Genomic DNA, 24,221 nt, shown 5'->3' with positions numbered 1-24,221 from the left:
AGTGGGGGGGGGGTGAGTGTTCAGACCCCTGGGCTCTCACTTGTGGGGTGCCTCAGGGTTCTGTCCTCTCCCCCATGCTTTTCAACATCTACATGCAGCCGCTGGGAAAGATCATCAGGGGGTTTGGGCTGGGTGTCCATCAGTATGCGGATGATACCCAGCTCTACCTCTCTTTCAAATCAGAACCAATGAAGGCGGTGAAGGTCCTGTGTGAGTGTCTGGAGGCGGTTGGAGGATGGATGGCGGCTAACAGATTGAGGTTGAATCCTGCCAAGACAGAAGTACTGTTGTTGGGGGACAGGAGGTGGGCAGGTGTGGAAGACTCCCTGGTCCTGAATGGGGTAACTGTGCCCCTGAAGGACCAGGTGCGCCGCCTGGGAGTCATTTTGTACTCGCAGCTGTCCATGGAGGCGCAGGTTAATTCTGTGTCCAGGGCAGCTGTTTATCAGCTCCATCTGGTACACAAGCTGAGACCCTACCTGCCCGCGGACTGTCTCGTCAGAGTGGTGCATGCTCTGGTTATCTCTCATCTGGATTACTGCAATGCGCTCTATGTAGCGCTACCTTTGAAGGTGACCCGGAAACTACAACTAATCCAGAATGCGGCAGCTAGACTGGTGACTGGGAGCGGCCGCTGAGATCACATAACACCGGTCTTGAAAGACCTACATTGGCTCCCAATACGTTTCCAAGCACAATTCAAAGTGTTGGTGCTGACCTTTAAAGCCCTAAATGGCCTTGGTCCAGTATACCTGAAGGAGCGTCTCCACCCCCATTGATCTACCCGGACACTGAACCCCCACAAATTGCCCCGAATCAACATTTCTAAATGATCATAACAGCCTTAAATCAGATTATTAAGAAGATTAGGCCAAAAGCCTAGATGGTTTCCTAGTGATGACCTACTCTTTAACGAATCTCCAAGAGAAAGGGGTTTCATTTTATTTCTTTGAGAAAATGTCAGATAAGGTTCAAAGAAGTGTGCACTGTGAAGGCACACAGTGTGCATAACCAATCAGTTATCGCTGCTCAAGAATAATATATCTCTCATCATTATGGCTTCTTTGTCTGAAAATACCAGTTTATTGTTCCTACAGTCATTTGAAGAGCAAATAGGGTGTTGGAAACATTAGGGGAAACATTAGGGGAAAACAGAGCTAAAAAATCATCACTTAAAGGGATAGAAAGCATAGAAACACCGTAAGAACTTTGTAGAAATTATAACCCAAGCACTGTGTATATACAATCTCCAGAAAGATATCCAGGAACTGCAAAAACCTAGGATCAACAGTAGCGTGGGGAACTGTACACTGAAATATAATAAGACATTAATATATGCTCCCTTTTTAGATGGAAAAAGACATCAAAGAAGGGATAAGTTCATAATAAATGCAAATGTACTTTGAGGACAAAACAAGCAGCAAACTATTGCACCATGTAACGCTAGAGTATATCCTGTAAAACTTAATTTTGTTTAGATTTTTAACATGCTCATCCCACAGTTTTTGATAGGTCACTACATTTATAAAACCAACGTAATAAAAAAAATTGCCTGAGCTATAAAAACACCCAGAGTAAAACTCCGCCGTATCAGAGAGATTAAGATCTTTGCTAAAATCCTTCCAGCACCGGCTTAATTCCAGTAAAAGCAATCCTGAGGTATAATAATAACCTTTACACACTCGATTCCTGGAGTTGGCATTTAAAATCTGGCAGGTCTGTCATTTTTAGTCATTGTCATAGGCTGAATTGATGTGGGGCCTGAGGCCTTCAACTGCAGGATTTGTCTGGAGCATGAAGAATCTCATTACCGCAGACTGAACTCGCTCTGTAGGGTGTAGGGCGCCTGATGACTCACCGAGGGTTGACTCCTGCACCCTGTAAGTCAGTGTCATTCGGGTGCTTAATGGCGACGCTTCAGCCACTGTTCTCATTCAATCATGTACTTGAACACTGGCGAATGAGGATGGTGACTCATGTCTCGATTACTGATGTCCCTCTCCCTTCCCTTCCTCTGCATTCATGGATCTTACATGGTGTCTTAATGAGCAATTACTGAAGAGGTCTGGGTGCAAAAACCTGGTGATGATACCAAGAAGAAAATGAAACGGGCCTGTTCATCCCTTTACGTATGATTTCTTTCTTTCTTTTTTATAAAGCTGTTGTCTATACATACTCCATCTCCAGAAATCCTTGAAAAGGAATTGGAACACCTCTATCCCTTGGAGGGGGGTGATGAGTTGTAGAATACACACACACACACACACACACACACACACACTGTATAGGCTCATGCATTCAAGCCACGAATGAAGAACATATAGGTGACAGTAATTAAATGGTGGCAGTAGATGTGTCTCGCTATCAGGCATTCCTCCAGGCTCTTGTGCCCTTCTTATAAGAATGTAGCATTATATGAATAGCTCATGATTGATTATCATCTGAGAATGCACTCCTGATAGCGTGCTCAGTAGCTTAGCTCCCCTGTTAATGGGATATGGTATTTGAATTCTCCATTATTTATCCCATATAGAACAGGCTGATGTTAGGATAAGGTTGGTGGTTTGAGAATGAAAAGGCCTACTGTGAAATCATAATTTATGCTTGTGGCATTGTGAGAAAGGAGCACACTGAAAGGACGGCTATAGGAATACATGACTGGCGAAGTCTAAAGTTCAGCCGATTGCAGTAATTTAATTACAAAGCTTTGTGCTCACTTGGTGCCTTTTCAGAATAATGAAGTAGTTTTGCAACTTCTGAAGGGTTTCCTACCAGACAAATTAACTGCTTACCCTTACACACCGAGCGATGAAAAGCTTTCTGCAAGCACATTTGGTGAACTATGGCTAAAATCAGGAATTAGATCCAAATGTGAAAGGAATGAACAGTCAACATTTACCGAAATTATACCTGCTGAAGTTGGACATAACAGCCCTTAAGTTACCCCACACACAAACGCAGGAAAAAATCCACTAAGCTTTGTCTGATTTTGGCTTTTTGACATTTTATTAGAAGTCTGTTTGAGGTATCTAGCATTTGCCACAATTAGATTGTAGGTGAAATGGGCTGTGAGTCTGAACTCCTGCCTAGAATTCCTGTCCACTCCATGTGTACTAATACAATATCACATATATACATGGAAAGTGGTTCATGTTGTTCTCAAAGTAGTATACTTTCCTAATGTGATGTAATAACCCTGAGTTTCCCCTTAAGCTTTGAAGAAGGAAAATGTTAGTGAAGGAAAACAATGGAATACAGAATGCAGCACAGGTTCAGTAAGAATATACTGAAGGAGGGCGGGATGGAAGAGGAGACACATTGTGCCAGCTCCCTTGGTTTGGTTGTTGATATGGCCCTGCCTCTGCTAACCTGGTGCCCTTGAGATGTTTTAGACTACAAATTCCATCAGCCCTAGCTGCCCCTCCCAAAAAAATGCCCCTGTTTTTAATAGAAACAGAAGAAACTGCTTTATTCAGAGTCATACTGTTGTGCTACATCTTCTTTCGTGATCACTCGTAGCTGAGTAAGATTGTCTCCCATGAACATAGTCTTAACGGTGTGTCCGTAGGTGACTGTGGAGGCAAATTCTGGATCCACACGTCCTTCCACAGTTGATCACAGTGAGGGTTTGCAAAATGTGCCTTCCTTTTAGCTCATTTCTCCTTGTCAGCCTGAGTTTGAGCGTCTTCAAAGTCCATGACACCATTGGTAAAGGTAAAGGCAAATTGTCTCAACCTTTTTTAAAAAATCTATTGTATATTTTTTAGAAACTGCAAGTTTTTACAATAGTCTTGCTAACGTCTTGATCTGTTTGCAATTTGTTTGTAGGTATTGTTATCTTGATTTCTTATTCTTTCATTAAGTTTTGCCATTTCTGCATATTCCATTAATTTCTGCAACCATTCTTCTCTCGTTGGGACTGATGCTGTCAATTTAACCTGAGATCTTCTGCATGCTACACAGGGTAGGCCCTGAACCAATGGGTTCTAATTACCAGAAGAGGGATTTAGACAAACCTACCACTGAGCCATGGATCTTCCACACCAGCTATTCCTAGCTGGAGATGTTCATAGTATTGTTTATTAGGGTTCACACCTTTTGTTGGGTGCCCCCTACCCTGTTAGCTGGCTATATGAATTTAACCCTGTACTTTTCCTCCAAGTTGCTTGAGCTGCCCCCCCCCCCCAATTTTTATCCCCACAACAATCCTGTGAAGTTGATTAGCCTGAGAGGTGGTGACTGGGTGGGGATTTTAGCCTGAGTTTCCCAGTTCCTAGCCTGACACTCAGTGGTTCTCAAAAGGGCAGGTACCAGGTACCAGGGCGAGTGCTAAGAGGCAAGGGGGTGGCAGGGGGGCGCTGAAGGTGTAAATGACTGTCAGACTTTGAAGAGCTGGTATCACTGGATCAAGTGTATCAGTTGTATTGAATGAATTAAGCTACCGGTAAATACCGGTAGTTTTAATTGGATTTTGAATGAGCGTGCAGTTAATTGTTGCCATTTTGAATTTTATTGTGCTATTACCTCCCTTTGTAGGTTGTGCAAACCACTATTTTGAATAGTGCTTTTTATAGGGGAGGGGGCAACTGGGGATGAGTTTATGGAACCAAGAGGGTGCTGACCCAAAAAAGTTTGGGATCCAGATCCACTGCTCTAACTGATATACCACACTGGCTCTCAGAAGCTGGCTTCAGAGGCAATGGCACTGTACCAGTTTTGGCATTTGTTCCTTTTTCTGTTGTGCTTGAGTTCCCTTCATTCTGTCTGCTGTGCTGTGTAATGGGATTCATACTCATGCAGCTTACAGAGGTGTTTTGTGTCTGTGTGTCTCTGTGTGTGCTTGTTTATCTCCAACTCAAAAAAATAAATAAATTGTTAACATGCATGTTGTGCTGCGATGGAGCTGCTCGATGTGACCTTTAGCACTGCTGAGGCCATTCAGCTTTGGAGCATCCACAGTTTTCCAGCCCCGATAACCTCCAGCAACACAGTTTGAAACATTGCTCTAAAGTTAACAACGTTGCATCATGGTATACTGCTGACATGGAGCTGCCGAGAGAGAATTACTTGGCCACTATTTTGCACATGCCAATCACTATCCACTTGGGGAAAACACACACATGTGCGCACACACAGTGACATTAGTTCACCTGTCTTTCCAACTGATGTGTAAATTTTTTGGGAGATACCATTGATGGAATCTTTCAAGGAGTTGAAGATAGTGTTTATACCGGTAAGTGGTCCATGTTTCACAGTACAGTACAGTACAGTACAGTACAGTACAGTACAGTACAGTAAAGTTGGTATTACTTCAACACTGTTAATGAGGCAACACCTTATACTGTTCTTGAAGGCAGCAAACTAACCTAGGTGGCACAGAGCAGGCTGTGTAGGACAAACAACTCTGCCCCCCAGCACCTCAGTGCCATTCCCCCAGCATTTGCTGCCTGAGGCAGCTGCCTCACAATGTCCAATAGTAGGGCCAGCTCTGGGGGATACAACACTTAACAGAACAATGGCAGAGCAATGCCGAAAGTTTTTGTTTTGACTTAACAAATTTCATTATAGCACAAGCTTTCATGCTATTGAATTTTATTCATCAGGCATATGGTGCGTGATCCTCAGTCATCATTGGAGCTAAAGTATGAAAGATTATGGGGGTGGTTATCAAGCTGTGCATAAGAAGAGGTGGATATATACAAATGAGATCAGTCTCGATGCTCAGTGGCTAGAGTCACCAGGGACAGGGAGAGATTCCAGCCCCCATCTTAGTGGTCTCCCTAAATACACCCCTTTACTTTTTCTCCATAGATGTGAATTGCAGTCATTTCACACATCACTACCTGGCAATGTAGTGCAAAGCTTTCCATCACAAACACAAATGCCCACCAACTTGGAGGATAAGACTAACCATGTTGGCTATGTTCTACCTCCGCTGTTGGAGGCAGCAGGCCTCTGAAATCAGTTTCTGGGAACCAATGGAGGCTGTTGCTCTCAGGTCCTGCTTGTGGGCTGACCTAGATGGGTTGCTGCCCTGATCCAGCAGGGCTGTTCTTATGTTCTTAAACGATTTAGGCCAAAGCGAGAGCATCCCTCAAGTACAGATGGAGAAGTCAAGAAAAAAAACAGGTGTCTTTGTTTTCTACCACCATTAACGGTTTGAAAACGGAAACAAACGCCTTCTGTATTTTCTTCCAACTCTGCCCGAGTTATTGTTTTATCCTCTGGTGGCATCAATCACTTTATTAATTGATTTGAAGCATTATAAGCAATTAGAAAGTTCTAATAAAGATGGAGCACCAGATAAGCCTGTAAAGCACTGAGGAAAATGCCAAGAGAGAGGACTTTCTATAGAGAATTAGTACAGTAATGGGGTTGGGGTGGTGGAGGGGAGAGAATCCACAAGCTTCCCACAATTATCTGTATGTTGGGTAATGAAGCAGAAACTTACACAGCCATGTAGTAATTTGCTGTAGTTTCTCATGAGGCCTGCAATCCAGCTGCAGGAAGGTAGTATGATTGCTGCTGTGTTTAAATGAAAACTTCAACAGTTACTCTAATTTATGCCACAACCCCCCTTGCTTATTTTTTATTTTTTTTTATTGGAATGGAGTCATCAGACTTGTATGTCATTTTTGGAGGTTGCCTGTTTCGTTGTTTTTTAACAGGTTGAGAAAACAATAAAGCGTCCAGCTACCTGAAAAATATGCTCTTTGCACATTGTGGGAACTCAGCTAGCAGCTGCATGAGCTGGAAGCCTTCTCTTTGGATCTGTGTAAATGAACAGAGCATGTTTATCAGAAGGATGCTGAGCTGTACTTCCTCCTGCATTCCTTAATTTTTAATGCATAATGAGTATGCTGAAAGATGTTCACGTCTTTCTTAAGGCTCTGCAGCTTTCATTAATAAGGCCACAGATTTAAGGTGCAATCCATTGCTGCTGTATTAATATTTTACTACCATACTGTAAGGTTGTTGGGAAAGGTCTCTTGGACGGGAGTTTAAAACAAACACTTTTCGTGCCCCGAATCCACTCCACTCTTCTTTAGATTATGCAGAAGATGGAAATTCCTTTGCCGTATCTGCCCTTGCAGGGGATTAAGCAAATGAACTTGACAAACTTTAAAATAAAAATAGATTTATTTCACTGATTTCCTCAGTCTTTGTGATTTCCAAACTCACCATCATGGTTAAAGTAAGAGACACAATAATTCCATGTTTTATGTTCCCAAGGGCTCTTCTGATAAACTCTCCCCTTTGATGGCATGCATCCCCCCTCCCCAAAGTAACAAAATGCAGCGTGCCACTTGCCTCAACCAATTCTAGGCCAGTTCTGATCACTCACTTATATGGTGCACAGGTCAGTTTATATAGGAAATCAGATGTGTCTCTGAAAGCCTGTAATCCACTAACTGGCACTGAAGTACAGTTCTTATCTACACAGTCAACAGTGACCTGCTATCTCAGGAGAAGAATGTCCCCACCCTGTCTACATGAATTAGAGTCCTAGATTTTCAGCCATCTACTGTATGTTATTCACAGGGAACTTTGGGATGCTTATTACTTCATATTTGTTAAATATACTGTTGTCATATCTTGTTGTGTGTCTGTATACATGTACCTATTAACTTTTCAGAAGTGACACATTGGGAATCTATACTGGAGACGATTGCACACTGCATAAATCATTTCAATACAGGAGTTCCAATATTACCTTGCTTACTTAGAAGAATTAGCAAGAACCAACCAATGCCAATATGAATGAAAAAGCAGGTACTCTTTGACATCATTCATGGAAGCCAAGCTTTCCAGGCCACGTTGGTTTTACAGTCTTCCCTGTCAGTCATATATGGCAGGTAGAGGGACAATGAAAAACTGAAGCTTGGCCTTGGCATTTGTAGATTCTTGAGACTGAATAGGTTGGCAAATGTATATCTTCTTCTCAAAATAAGCTCTGTGGAAATAGGCTACGTAAAGACAACTTGCAGTTTTCACACTGAACGGGATATCTGCAGAAGAGGAGAGTCCCTAGACTATGACTCATTTCTGATGCCAGTGTTTTAGTATGTTTATTTGTATATATATTTTTGAAAGTCAAAATAAGCGTTGAAGATGAAAAAAAAGAAAGTTTCTGTAAAATACGCTGATGGTGCACTTCGAATCTCCCACATCCTGTTTCTTTGCATATCTGTAGCTGTGCTGGTTCCCTTTGATCTTTTTAAAAAATATATATGAGAGAAATATGGAGTTGAAGGGAAGAAGCGCTATCCCAAGGAAATGAGAGTGCAGTGACCCTTACACAAACTAGTTTGTGCAAACTAAAAGGAAATTATCTGGTTCAATTTTTGTGTGAACACGTGTTGGTATCAAAAGCAATTGTTTTGTGCCACGCACAGTGATTTTTCATTTATTTTCATTTCCCCCCTTCAAAATATTGATTCTGCAACATGATTTAACTAGATAGATATTGTGGTGGCTTCACTACCAGTTTTAAAAAAGTGAATCCATATGATTGCACACCAGTTCCCTTTTGTTATGACACCTAAATGAAAATTTTCTCCGCAAAGGCTGTGTTTGAGGATTTCTCCTCTCTATGTAAACAACCAGGAGGAGATCCATCTTCCCGACATCTGTCAGGTGTTAACTTACAAGTCTGATTACAGGATGGCAAAGCAATAAACTGCTAGAGGCCAATTTCGTAGGGAAGATCCACGTGATCACCTGCCGCCACTTGGATGTGTCATTCACACAAAAGCCTCCAGCGGCAAGGGAGTAAATCAAGGAGAGCAGCTCCCATGCATCTGGGCATGTCTCAAAAATATAATTCACAAGTAGTTTCTTCTGTGGGGTTCAGGAACTCTGAAATCCTAGAGAGCTGCTGCCTGTCAGTGTAAACAATACTAACATAGAATTGGACAGATAGCCTGCTTCAATGTAAAACATCATTGTCCATCTATATGTGACTTAACAATGCTCTTTTATCCAGGGCCAACTGTGTGGCACAATATGGCCCAACTACTACTTCACCATAGGCCCCACCTACCTATCTACCGGTATGGGTCTGAAAAGATGCCCATCCTAAATAACACTTAATCTTCAGACACTCTCAAGATTCCTCGCTGGGCCCAAGATGTTTCAGCTTAAGGAGGGCTGAACAAACTGATTTGAGGCCTGTTCAAGTGTTTCTATTAAGGGTGTGGAACTATTGTGTGAAGGGGAGCAGTGAGGATGAATGAGTGTGCCAGCTCCACCCACTCTCTTGCCAGCAGTCCCTGGAGGGTGACTGTGGGTACGCGGGTGGTGCTGTGGTCTAAACCACTGAGCCTCTTCAGCTTGTCGATCAGAAGGTCGGCGGTTCGAATCCCCACGACGGAGTGAGCTCCTGTTGCTCTGTCCCAGCTCCTGCCAACCTAGCAGTTCAAAAGCACGCCAGTGCGAGTAGACCAGGGGTACCCAAACTTTTTTCAAAGAGGGCCAGATTTGATAAAGTGAATGTGTGTGAGGGCCGACCAAAGTTGCTGAGTTTCTTTTAGGATTGAATTTGTTGAGCTTTTTTATAATTTTACCCTACGGGGGCCAGATTAAATCGACCAGCGGGCCAAATTAGGCCCCCCAAACAGACTTTGGACATGCCTGGAGTAGGTAAATAGGTACTGCTGTGGTGGGAAAGTAAATGGTGTTTCCGTGGGCTCTGGTTTCTGTCATGGTGTTCCGTTGTGCCAGAAACAATTTAATCATGCTGGCCACATGACCCAGAAAGCTGTCTGTGGACAAATGCCGGCTCCCTCGGCCTGAAAGCGAGATGAGCGCCGCAACCTTTGACTAGACTTAACTGTCCAGGGGTCCTTTACTTTTTTACCCCAGGTTTTTTGGAGCCCAAGGGTTCTGAAATGCATGGTGAGCCTTCTTGGATACAAGCGCTTCCCCTTCTACAAGTTGAGGACGATGGAAGCAATGATGGGGAGGTGAGCTAGTGAGATCAGCCCCACTGCCTGCACCCTTTTCCAACATGTTTTCCACACCCTCTATGGAAACACTTGAAGAAGGCTTTGGGAACCTAGATTTCTCGTGTCTGATTTAACCATCTTTGGGTCTGCAGAGCACAACAGTTGGGGTGGCAGGGAGAGTTTTAATGTTGTTATAGGCTAAGCCTTTTCATTGCTTAGTTTTCAGATAAGCACTTCCAGTATTATTTTTTAAAGCCTATTGAAGAAGTTGTTTTATTTCACAGCCACCTCTTTCCTCACAAGTTGTTTATGAAACCCATGTGGTGGTACCTCTGACCTTCTTAGTGCTATTTGTTTCAGTCTACCGAAATGCCTTCCTTTCAGTGATGAATTAAGCTTGACAGCTCTCTTGGAGGGCAGAATATAAGACAAAGCTGGTAATGAACCACCTGTGTTTTAATAGGGATTTTCAAAGAAGGATGACTTTCTTCCACATGCCCAACCAGCTGGAACATGGCTTTGGATGATTAGGGGCCCAAGTGATAGTCTTCTAAGAGCCTGAATAGATGATGGAATTCTGTCTATTGGTGTTTTACGGATTAAAAACCTGTTTCCTGTTAATATTTCTGTGGTTAGAAGGAACCTGAAACCCCCAGACAGGGGCAAGCTTGGTGTCCATCCAGCCCACAGTTCTATCACCAAAACTTACAAAGGGGGTTTACACACCATACATTTAAAGCACACAAACTCACAAAAAAGTATCCTGGGAACTGTAGTTTACCCCTCACAGAACTGCAATTCCCAGCTTTTAACAAGCTCCAGGAACTAGGATTCTTTGAGGGAAGTCATGTGCTTTCCCTGTTGTTATTGTTATTGGCCTTTATTGGCATAAGTTTAAACAAATCATAAAATCAAACAAAGTCATCCAAATACATTGATAATCCAAACACATACAATATATAAAAGACTACATAGCCATCATTGAATAAACCAGACAACTGTAGATTTAGCTTTAAAGATCTTGGCTAAATACCCCGAAACAACCTTGGTAGTTTCAGGAGTATCATCCCTCAACAAATATGGGATTACAGACTCTTATGTATTTTAAATGTATGGTGGCTACACAGTCAAAGTCTTGGTACCTCTGCTAGCCCAGAGCATTGGGGATCTCTGGCAGTGTCTTGTCCTTTAATCGGGAGGGGGGCTTTTTAAGCCCAAGGGCTGAATTCACTCATGAGCAGCCTTCCCAGGGACTGCCTGCAAGGAATGGTCCTGGAGAAAGTCCTAAGAGCCAGATACAAAGGCCTCTATCCCCCTTTCCCTGGGCCTGAGAATTTCCAACCCTGCAATAAACAGCCTTTTACTTTGAAGGCTGCCTTCACATAGACAGTTGTAAATCTAGATATGACTGTCATCTTCTTTCCCTCAATCTTACCAAAGTCTAAACATGTGCTACATCCTGTTACAATTGAATCAGATATCTAATTATTATACACAATGTTTGTTTGTTTTTTTAAAGTGGGAAAGGTTGCTTTGATTTCTTCCCCCCTGACATCTTTTGCTGGTTGTATAAAATTAGTTTCCAGGGCTGAGTCTTCATTTTCCTGTGGACATACTAGTGACTCAGGCTGCAATCATAGAATCATAGAATCCTGTGCATACATCTTGGGGGAATAAGCCCTTTAGGACTTACTTCTGTGTACATATGCATATGAATCCACTACGACACTGTTTTTTTTGTTTGGTTTGCAGTCATGTATTGCTTTATGATTAGGGCAAACTGTCTGTGAGCTGAAATATTGCACTCGTCTGGAGCAAGGAATCATTCCCCCTCTATTTCCATTTCTTATAAATTCTCTGTAATTAGGTCAGTGCAATATTTAGAACCTTGGCCACGTTCTTTGGAAAAATATTTCCTGCCTCTTCTAAGTACTATAAGATCTAATACACGTTTTCAGAAGCCATATAGTCAACAACACAAAACAGGAAATGTAAGGTTGGAATAGCAAAACATTAAGTTTATCCTGCATTTCCTTATTCACTTGCTACATAAATGTTATGTATTGAAGTTCTCACCCTAGGCCACTAGGGGTGTGTGTATATAGTTCATTCTGCTGCAGTTTTCACTCAGGTCAGCATATGCAAAAGAGGGATTGTAAAGGGACGTTCAGGGATTGGTTAATTGTGGAAAGTTGTTACTGTTGCTTTGTAGCTGAGTTCTATATAAGCAGGCTGCTGAGGCCTTCAGCTCACTTCTGTTCCAGCCTGAGAATAAACAAGAGCTGTTTTGGAAATCACTGTGTCGTCTGCTGTGTCCACCCACAACTTAACACTAAAGTTGCATGGGTTTTCCTATGTGTGTGAGCTGTGATTCCTGCATTGCAAGGAGTTGAACTAGATGACCCTTGGGGTCCCTCGCAGCTCTACAGTTCTGTGTTTCTGTGACCTCTGTGACAATTGTCTTAGTGTGTCACCTCAGCATAGACTTGCTTCTGGGTGACATGTATTGTTCCTCTGTGCATAGTGAGTGTGTGTGTGTGTGTGTGGGGATGATAGAAGCTTCCTCTGTGCTACAAAAAAAGGCAAGGTATGCAGTGTGGTATGTTCAGTGTGTATCTACCTTTCCTCTTGCTCAATGAATCTGCCGAGTGAATCTACACCTATCCACTCTGTCTGGAACCCCAGAACTGTTTGTATGCACAGCAGTAATGGGGAGCAAAGCAGTCATTACAAGACAGATAACCTTCATCCTGTTTTAGGCTAGTAGTAGAGGTTCACCTTTTATGATGTGTGTTGGTTGCAGTTCTAATGAAGTGCTTTACCGTGTATTCCAGGAAGGCAGTGGCGTAACTTATACCATAGCAGCCATAATGGCTTCGCTGAAAAGAGTTGTCCTCCTATTCCACTGCCTCCTATTTATAGAGGACCATAGGGAGGGAGCTTCACATTTCTGCATGATTTTTAGACATACCTAACTGTCATAAATCACTTGTGCAGATCTGAATTAGTAAACATGGATTTGATGAATGGGGGGATCCATTCTTTTGCCAGTTGAGTTGTTTCTTTGAAGTAGCATAAAAGGCTAATTGTGGCCATGAAGTGATTTTGAATATACTTAGGCCTAGTTTTGACATCTCCTGGAGTCTTTGGGTGCTGGAGGAGCAGACATAGTTTCCTGTGATTATTGCCACTCCAAAAATGAAAGAAATTTCATTCCCATTTCTCCACTGCAAATAAGACTTTCACCAGCATAGGGTAAATGTCTGAAATAAACCTTAGAATATTTTGATTCTGAAAGAACTGACAAAACTGTTTGGGGCACGAGCAGACCAAATATAATTGTTTGAAAGAAACACTTTAAATTATTATTTTTCATGAATTGTAAGCTGGAACAAAGCAATGCATTCCTCCCCCCCCCCCATAGAAGCATATGTGTAATACCTCAATCGGGCTATCTGTAATTTTTATTGTAATTCAACTGTCAAAGCTGTGCCAGAAAAGTTGCTTTGTCCTTAACCCTTTCAGAATGACTTGAATAACATTTCCCTGTGTGGCTGAGCCATTCATTCTTCTAGATCAGATACTGCACCAGCAGACTATTTCTGGCATTTGTTGTGTTTTTTTGGCAATGCCCTTCTTTCTGCTCCTTCCACTCATTAAAATATATCTAGAGATTTGCTATGGACTGCAAAACAAGGGTGGGGGGGTGGGGGAATGTGCAGGATAAATGAATCACATCTCAGCTGCACTGAGATAATAAGTCAAGAAAATTCAAGAGAACAAAATAATCCTCAGTATTTTACAGAACTTAACTTGCAATTTGAAAGTGGAAGCTGATCAATAAAATGCTGGCTATTGTTATACTGAGCCTTGTTCAGATCAATGTAATGAGAGTTCTCTGCACCCTAATATGATACCAGGAAACATCACTCTTTGTTCCATAGATCCACAGATTGATAATGCTTTGCTTGTGGGTTTCTTGGACTGCATATTCCAGGGACATCTCAGCAAGCCAGATCCTTTTTTTCACCCATCCTGTGGGTCAACTTGGACAGGTGGGCAGGGCAACCCACCTTTCAGTCACCTGATGTCATTCGGATGATCAGTGGGTGGGTTGTCCTGCCCACTTGCACCGCTTCCAAAGCACCCAACTTCCAGCTGGTTTTGGGGTGCTTGGGGCTTTGCTGCTCCAGCAAAGGAACAACCAGGAACTCACTTTAAGCTCTCTTCCTTTGTAGCATTATCTGCCCCACACCTGACCTCTCATGTGCCACAAACTATGGGGCAGTTAGGCATGATTTAGGGGAAATGGCCTTGCAGGCCAAATGATCACATGCCCATTGTATTTTTTAGTGTTAGCCAGTAGTTTCAGCTACAGTGAATAAAACGGGCATTGCTGCAATTAATCAAATGCATTCAGGATGCTTTATAGTAATTGGGGCAAGCAAGAAACCACAGTTGTTTTTTGTTGCGGTTATGAGCTGAAGATACTATCCTAGGTCACATTTGTGGAGTACACAGAAATGCCATAGCAGCAAAGGAACTGATGGGCACACTTCTACATGAGAAGGCTGATGCAATTGAGCAGGTTTGAATCTGCCATGCAGTTGCTATAGCTAACTTCCTACGTTTGGTGCTTATGTCTGCTTTTCCCCAGGGAAACTGTATCACAGTGATACAGGATCAAGAGTGTATTATGTGTCACAGCTAAAGTCAAGGTGCTTGCAACCGGTGGCCGAAGCTACATCTCTATCTGTGTTGGGCAGTCCTTAACAAACAATGGTGTTTGCTATTTTAGCAAGAAGTGATAATTATAAAACATATCTGCTCTTAAGAAATTGAATGAACACTTTTTGCTTGTGCGCTTGACTGTAACTGGCTGTTTAAGAAAGAAAAAAGTGGGGGAATGGACTAACAGGATTTCATAGTGGGCTTTTATTTCCTCTTTCTGCTCTGCTGTTTTGCTTATTAGAGTTTAGATCTGGAATAAATTTGCATTTTAGGCAGGCTGCAATGTCCCATCTGTTCTCCTTGTTTCTCCCTCCCTCCCTTACCCTCAATTAGTTGGCTAGTGTACTGTGTGAAAAATCTGATTTGCTTCCTGATTAGTGTCTTCATTACAGAATTTTGATACAAAACCGTATGTTGTTTCATTACCTCCGCTGCGTCTTCATTTATTCCCTTTTCTTAAACTGTGACGCTAATGTTCGCGGATTGACAGAACAGGTGGATCAATAGCACCACAAGCTTATTCAGTAGATGCTGCCAATGTTCTATCAGCTGCGACTTGCAAAGAGGACTGGCAGCCTTCTGAAGACAAGGGGATAGATGGAAAACTATAAGCACCGTTGCTATGCCAGATTGGACTTAAAACAACAAGCAAACAACAAAGCGGGTAATATATGTTAGGAAAAGATGCAAGTTTTTTAGACTTAATATACCAGACCAGAGAAAACATGATACAAGCAAGGTTCAAAATCCTGCCACCTGCCAATCTTAAGTACAGTGCCCTGGCAAAATTCAGATAAGTGTGAATTTTGAGGAGCAGCTGTGTTTCGGTCTGCATACTGTTTCAGAAAGTGCAGATATGATAATTCTTCTTTAAATGTGCACTGAATTGAATTTGTCCATCCCTAGTCTGCACATAATCTAGATCTACTGCATATATATTTTTTGCTCTGAAAAGCACCTCTTGAAAAACCTGTTGTATTCTGAAAAGAAAAGTTCATTGCAGATTGATCCTGCATTACCCTGCACAGGTGAAAAGAGGTGCAGGTGGTCCTGGAAATGCAGGTTGTATCCACACCTGCCCAATCAATACCTTTGTGGGTGAGTGTGTACCAAGAACTCAATCACCACTTCCTTCTTCTTTCACACCCGGGGGGGGGGGCAAGGAGGAAAAAACATACATAACCTAATCAAGGGGAATATAAGTATTTATTTATTGAAAGCAGCATATTGAGGGATCAGCATGAGTAGTTCTGGACTGAGCGAAACTACATCTTTGTGCTGCAAATAGGTTTGTGTGTATGTAGCCTTACGTAAAAGAACAAACCAGGGGCAAAAAAGTGACTTTTGATATCAATCATCATAAATGTGAAACATTAGATCATTCATATTTGTTACTGTGCTAAACTATGAATATTTAGATTGCCACCTAAATAGCATGAACATTTATCTTTCCATTTTCCAAATAAATGCTTTTCTGACCAGTAACTACAAGCCTTTGCTTCTGAAAAGTTTTGTCACTTGCAGCCCAATCTGTATCCATGTTTCCTCAGAAGTAAACCCCACTGAGTTCACTGGGGCTTACTACCAAGTAAGTGTGCACAGAATCGCGGCTTTAGGTTCTGATCTGTCAAATAAGATTTACTTCTTTGGAAACATGTTTAGGATTGTGCTTTAGGTCTTCAACCAAGTTACCTCACCTAGACTGCAATCTTGTACACACTTACCTGGGAGTAAATTCCTTTGAATTCAATGAGACTTGTCTGCTGAATAGAATGTATAGGCTTAGACGCTTGGTAGCTTTACATGTTTATGAAGAGAACTAAACATAAATCTTTAGTTTTACAAATGCCCCCCTGTTTCTAAGTCTATACAGTGGTGCCCCGCTAGACGAAAATAATTCATTCTGTGAATATTTTCGTCTAGTGGTTTTTGCGTCTAGCGAAGCGGCAATGCAAATCGTGGTTTTCGCTAGACGGAAAAAAAAAATCGTCTTGTGAGGCAGCCCCATAGAAAAATTCATCTTGTGGGGCAGCCTTCCGCTAGACGAATGCCTTCATCTAGCGAGTTTTTCGTCTAGCGAGTTTTTTGTCTAGCGAGTTTTTTGTCTAGCGGGGCACCACTGTATAAATATCCTGTGGAACAAAAGGCATGTGGCATAACTGGAAACTTTGGATTATTCTTCCAGGCAATATAAAAGTTATTTTTGGTTTCAAGACAGTGTGTTTTAATGGGTATAGAAACCAATTACTATGTGTGCTTGTTCAGGAAATATACAAGTTAGAAAACTAGAAACTTGATTAATGGTTTAAATTAGCCAAGGGGGAGTTCATTGGTGATTTAAATTATTCTTTAAATTGCTTTGATTAAAATCTGTTCACTCCTGCTTGGTGCCAGTGGCACCCATCTCAAACATGCAGCTCTGTGTCACCAAATCCTGAAAAAAAACACTCACACAAAGAGGTAAAATTGGGGCATTGTGAGTAAAAGGAAAAGCTGGGGCGTTTCTTGGCCTGCTCAGGCTGCTCCACAGGGTGGAACATGATGCCAAAGCTTGCTGGTTTTGTACTCTTTATCCTTGCCCTTCCACCTTGCAGCAAAGCACCTCACCAGTGCTCAGCAATTATAATAATTTTCATTTATGATTCACTTTCCATGAGACATCCCAAAGTGATTTACAATATACTAACATATGTAAAGAAGAGTTACATATTCCGTGTTGCTAGAATGTGAACATTATTGACATGGCCAGTGCTAGGCTTGAGTAAAGTGCTACCAATAAGCCTCCTTGTTGCTTCCCTTCCAATGACCACAACACTGATCCCTAGTCTGCTTGGGTTGGGGCCTGTGACTATTGCCATTGATGGGACCCCTAGCAGCACTGGTGCTGCCACCACATGCAGTCTGTTGCTCCTGGGCAGGCTTTCTGGTGGTACTGTCTGTCTTAGTAGGGGAGCTGAGCAGCTGATCAACCCCTGATGGTCACCATGTTGAATTTCTCGTGGCGTGGAAAATACAATGCAGCAGCCTCCCAACGCTGATCCAACCTGGATAAACGGCACTAAGGCCATTGACTGTGCCTGCCCAGTGTGGGGGAGCAGTGGTTGATGGCAGCAGTGACAATACCACCAAGGCTGGGAGGGGAGGTGAAGCAATGCTAGCAATGCTAGGGTGGGGGCAGATAAACTAGGCCAGTGTCCCCTGCTGCAATGGGTATGTGTGTTGGGTGCTGACATAAGGCCTGATTCTTGAAGTTAGAAAACGTCACATGAAGCATTGAGAACCATGCTATATATTACACAGAGACTTGGTATTTTAAACTCCGGTGCCTGATACACCTAGGGAATCCTAGCTTTTGGCATGTGGAAGGATTGCTTCAATATCTTCCCCACCTATCACATTTCCACTCCTGCCCCTAAGCCAAGCAAGAGTATCCCCTCTGCTTCTCCTTTACAATTTCCTCCCTTTCCACTAAAAGAAGCGCTTGATTGGAGGTTAATACATGCAGTTGTGTTAAATGTGTAGTCTGGACCTTGCCTTTCATGGTTTAGCTTCTCTTCAATACTTTTGCAGCATAAGTGCATTTTTCTTTAATATAAGGACAGCTGTCTTGAAACTGTCTCATCTATTCCCTCATTGGTTTAAAATTTATATTTGACATGCCAGTCACTTCAGTGAAACTAGATAGCAGTTTTTTTCTATAATAGAATTATGTTGGATTACTCGGTTGTTAATCCTTCTATATTATCATTAAGTCGTGTTTTCAGAATTAATGTGGTTACAGAAATAAGTAACAAACAGAGGGCAATAGTCATAGGGAGACAAATTGGGCTGCTTCTTGATAAGGCAGGAGGAAAAAACCATCCTCTGTGTAATAAGATGGTACATGAACAAGCTCTTTATTGAAGCTTTCCTCCTTGGGAGAATGCCATTATGTAGACAGTAACTTTTCTTAAAGTAACATTACGAGCGGAAATGCATATGGTCTTTCAAACTGCTTTGAATGTATACAGTGCCTGTCTTGGTCCAAAACAGGTTGATCAAATCTTTTCAGCACCGAAGCAGGTGGGAGGAAATAGGCAAAATATTTCAAGGGTTATCCCGCTTACCTTCTGTTTCCTCCTTTAAAGTAATGTTGTTTGTCCCTCATTAAAATTGCACTCACCTGCATCTGGGGGGGGGGGGTTCTCAACACACACCCCGCCAAAAAATAGCTAAAATGATCCTCCCCGTTTTGCAGCCTCAAGATAGGTTGTTGAAATGGTTCAGTTCAGCCATGACACAGCAAGTAAACTTTACACATTTCCCATTTTCAGTGTGATTTCAGAAGCAGCGGAGACTGCATATTTGTACACTGTGCCATCAAGATTGCTGTGAGGTGCCTTGCAAAACAATTCATGGTGGACTTCCAAAGGGTCTGAAAACTTTTCTTCCCTGATGTAGAGTCCATTTCTGAACTCTGTTGAGCCTGCAGAGGGCAGGCACAACCCAGCCCTCTCCTCCATGTATTCTCTCTGCATGTCATGTTGCATGTGGCATTTTTGTATTAAAGCCACATTTGCAGCCTCATTTAATCCAGGACCTTTTGTGTGATGTTACTCCCTGGCATGGAGTACCAGCATTTCTTTCTTTCTTTCTTTCCCCAAACCCCCCACTGATTTAATCTGTTTCAAGGTTAATTTTATGCTATGGTGTAAAGTGAGATTGCTGAATGCTGACCCTAATACTGATTATGATTTAGGAGTCATAAACAACTTCAATCCTAATTACTGGATTGGTCTCCAGAATCATAAAAGCATATTATCCAGCGTCAGTTCTACAAATACATAGTTGTCTTGACCCCAGGTCGGTTGTATCTGTGTGCCTCTGTAATTTAGAAGGAGGAGAACTGAGACCTATGGAAGCTACGTTTCCCAGGACTGCAAAGTGAGCCAGTGGTTAAGATAGGAATAGAAGTGTGATACCATGTCATAAAGTTTGTGCCACATGCCCACACTTTTACACCCTTTTACAGCCACTTACATCTGTGCCAGAATTTGTTTTTCAAGGCTTGCCTTGCCATTCTATTTGCCTCTAAAACTACAGCTGAATTACAAGTGTGTAATTCACTATGTATAGAAGAGAAGGCTATGCTGAGCTGCTGAATGTATTGGAATGTATATAGTGCCAAAAAAAAGCTGTCCTTAGACATTTTCTTCCTCCTTCCAATTGGCAATCAAAACGCCCGCCTACTCCTTTCTCATGTTAGGCAGGGACATGGCAAAGGGCACAGGGCAGTCAAGAACTAGTTAGGACCATGGACTGTGGGGCTGGACACAGGAAGAAACCAGATGAAAGGCTCACTTAAGGCTGAGCTACACATTTTGTCTTCAAGTCCTTTGACTGGGATTTTGTTTGAAGAAGAAGAGTTTGGATTTGATATCCCGCTTTATCACTACCTGAAGGAGTCTCAAAGCGGCTAACATTCTCCTTTTCCTTCCTCCTCCACAACAATCACTCTGTGAGGTGAGTGGGGCGGAGAGAAGTGTGACTAGCCCAAGGTCACCCAGCAGCTGCATGTGGAGGAGCGGAGACGCGAACCTGGTTCCCCAGATTATGAGTCTATCGCTCTTAACCACTATACCACTCAGATCAGCTGCTGCAGAGCATGTTCTTGATCAGGACTGCAACATTGGTGGGGGAGAAACCTGCACTGTTATCATGATGAAAATCACTACTCTGACTGCTGTTCTTAGCAGTTCCGGTGGTAGATGGAAGCTTCATGGGATTCAAAGACAAATTAGCACCAGGGATCGAGCTTGTTGTTGTTGCAGCTTCTTTCTGGAGCCAACTCATTTTATCATTAGTCCTGCAGAGAAAGGGTTATATGAACCTCCGGCTTTCTTCAAGGAGCCTTCTTGAAAGTTAAATGTGGAATGCAGGCCTGTGTTTGGGTGAGCTGGCCTGCCTACTGTAATCCCTGGGATTGGTGAGGTGATGCAGGGATGTTCTCAAGGGCTGCAGATGGTTCTGCGGAAATGGAGAATCAGTAGGTGGAGGCCTTGCTATATTCTTCTCCACTGCTTTTTCTCCATGGAAGTCACTAGCAGGGCAGGTACTTCACTAAAGTGATTTAAGAGACAAAATCCTACCCCTTGGAGCCCCCTTGGATGGTTGCAAAGTGGAGTGAGCCATGGCAGTCAATGTTTTAGTTCATATTTTTACATATTTTTATGTTTTAGTTCATATTTATGCAGTACTGAAGAATTAAATAAGAAGACTGAATACTAGTAGCTGATTAAAGCAGCCTATAGATGGTGGAAAATGAGTCTATCTGATGCCCAGTCTCCTTTTCAACCATGTGGAATGGTTAGTTAGATGCAAGGGGGGATTTTCATTTATCTATTTAGGGCATTTATATGCTGCCCAATTAACCATGTCCTTTGGCCTGCTCACAAACTTAAAATCAATAAAATACAAATACTGTACGGTCAAAAATGAAAAACTATCACCAGCAAAAATGTTAGCAAAAAACCCAGTGTTAGAAACATCACAGAGCAGCTAAGATCAATAAAAACATTCTAAAGCCAACAAAGTGGGAAACAAAATAGAACTGAGAACTAAAATTCACTAAACCTCAATTATTAGAAGTCCTGGAAGGATAAAAACTCTTTGCCTGATGCTGATCCTAATGTAGGCTCTAGGTGACCCTCTCTGGAAATATCATTCTGTAACTGGGGCACCACCTCTGAGAAGTCTCTCTTCCCCCCACCTCCCCCAAAAGAAGTCTCTCTTCCAAGTAACTTCTCACTTCACCTCATTAGGTCAGAGAACCTGGAGAATGGCCTCTAATAAAGATCTTAAAGTCTGCTGCTTGAGAGGAGGCAATCCTCCAGATTTGAGGATAATGTCTGTACATTATGGCTGAGAAGAGTTAACATTAGATCACTCTCTCCATAGTGGCATATGTAAATACCTTGTGAACTATTGTGCAATTCATGCAAATTTGATCTCATCATAAGAAGAGTCTGCTGGATCAGGCCAGGGGCCTATGTGGTCCAACACTGTTACTTCACAGTAGTGAACCATTTGCCTATTGGAAGTCTGAAAGCAGGAGCGTTCTTTTCTTCCCCAGTTCTCTTTCTAAACCAACCTTCTACAGTCTCTCATAACATTTTTCACTATGTATATAATCTCTCATTTCTAATGTGTGCACATTGCATGATGAAGGGTGGGATGGTGTGTGTGTGTGTGTGTGCCACTTGCCTTGCTTTTAATGTGCTTCGTTGTTTGTTCACATTGCAGAGTCGGTGGATCTGTGCATGCCTACAGCAACATACTTATTTTTTTAAAACATCAAAAATCTGGAGGCCTATTCCACTCTCTCCACACAGCAGGACAGCACACATCGTGTTTTAATTGCTGTAACCTGCCCTGGGACCTGGGCATATATTAAGAATAAGCAGCCGTAGTTGTTCCAGTTATGCACAGCAGGAACTTGTTCCAACCTCCATCACCTCACTTTCACAAGCATGCCAGCAATAATGCTTATTAGTGAACAGCTGTTTTGTGTTTGGCTTTAAAAGCTAGGCTTTTTTTTTCTTAAGTTATTTTTTTAAAAAAATAATCACACACCCGAGACACATGCGCAGCAGGAAAATTATTTATTGTAAACATTACATATATATTTGGAAGCCAGTGCAAACACCATTATCGGTATTAAGAGAGTGAGAATAGAATGTTTCATAAATAAACAACCAGAAAATACTCAAATCACCAGCCAGAACCCTGCAGCAATGCATGGAGAGATAGGTAGAGCTAAGAACTCCATAGCAACAGAGCAAACCAGTAATTGGAGGTGGAACAATGTCCGTGGAATTTTTACGAAATATGTATTGCAATTGGGTGGCTGGGAGAAGGGAAGGATGGTGCTGCCACCTTGGAAGAGTAGGATGGTGAGCAGCAGAAGTCAGAGTGGCAGCCCAATCCCTTGTGCACCAGCTCTGGGAGGGGCACGAGTTTATTTTGCCTGATCTAAAGGTTTTTCACCTGTGACGGATAGGTAGGTAAATTGAAGTTCACAGGAGAGCAGTATCTAGTGTTTGCTACACCACATTCAAGTTTACTGCAAATACAAGTTTCAACTGTTACAGAGCTAAGCCATCGTTATACTGGACTCACAACTGAGGAACCTGCACCAAGTAGGGCTGGTGTTACATGCTGCTGCCTACAATGTGTTTATGCTTTTCGTGGCAGCTAGATCCTCCCCATATCATCTTATTTCGCTGTTACATTTATCAATACCATATTGTTTTTGACCATCCGAAAGGCAGGAATATCAAGCCTGCCAGTGAAAGTCTGCGTGCAGTCCGGAGCTGAATGTGCCTCCGTTTGCATCTAGCTGATGATGTGTGTCACATTAGAAGTGGCAGCTGCCTTCTCTTCTTCATGAAGTTATGAGAAGCCACAAGGAAAGGGCTTAAATTAATATATGGGAGCTGGCAACACGTTGACACTTCCTATTTTTCATATTGTCAATCTGCGGTGCTTTGTCGAGTAGGAAGAAGATTGTGTGTCCATTTCTTCAGCAGCTTTTTGATTGCCCTTAATTTGTACAGATGGGAAAAACAAAATGTTGTGTTTTTACCACTAGAATAACACAAACGGTGCTGCAGAGTATTCGTGCTTTGAGAAAGGCATTGCCTTGTGGAATTTCTTTTTTATTACTCTGAACTGTCTATATAGCTTCAGAACAATTCACAAGGAGCTGCAGAGTGTTTCATATATGATAGGTGCAAGACTATTCTTAGCTAAAATCTCAATTGAAGCTGATGCTTACCGGTAATTTTTATTCTCACAAATGTAACAATAAAAGAGGAGGCCTTGTTTTGATCAGACCAAGCGTCCATCCAGTTCAGCAGTGGCCAGACAAATGCCTCTGGAAACCCACCCGTAACTGGTCTCAGCATGAATAGCCTTTTCTCATTAACATGAACAATAATTTGCTTCTAGCCAGTCATGTTACATGTAAGCTCCCTCAGGGTCTTTGAAAAATGAAAGGCGGGTTCCAACACGATCACTCTGCTGCCTAATGTCTCACACAGTCGGCTTCCATTCACAGAAAGAGAGATGCACTCATGGAAGAACCCATCTGTCATTCTTTGAACAGAAGCTTCATCCATTTGCAGAGCAGCAACATTTGATTCTGGTCATAGGATATTGAGACTCCTGGGTTAGAAATAGGGGTGAAAATACTAGCTTGATCTCCAGTTTTCTGTCTTTTGGTTTACAGTAGGCCACTATTCTATTAAAAGTGGCATTTCCTTTCCTTTGTACACACAGATATATTCATAAATCCATCAAGCTATCCGTACCTAGAGCCATGAAGATTGTTGAGATTTGACAACAATGGCATGAATAGATTACTACTGAAGGAGATAGAGTGATGAACTTTGCGTCCATCTTCATTGCAGAAGATGTTGGGCAGATACAGACCCCTGAACCACCTTTCTTTCAGATAAAGTATCTGAAGATTGACATTGAACAGAAGTTTCAAGAAATGGCTAA

This window comes from Lacerta agilis, chromosome 1 (genome assembly GCF_009819535.1).
Source record: "Lacerta agilis isolate rLacAgi1 chromosome 1, rLacAgi1.pri, whole genome shotgun sequence".
Classification (NCBI taxonomy): domain Eukaryota; kingdom Metazoa; phylum Chordata; class Lepidosauria; order Squamata; family Lacertidae; genus Lacerta; species Lacerta agilis.
This window is presented reverse-complemented; position numbering follows the sequence as displayed.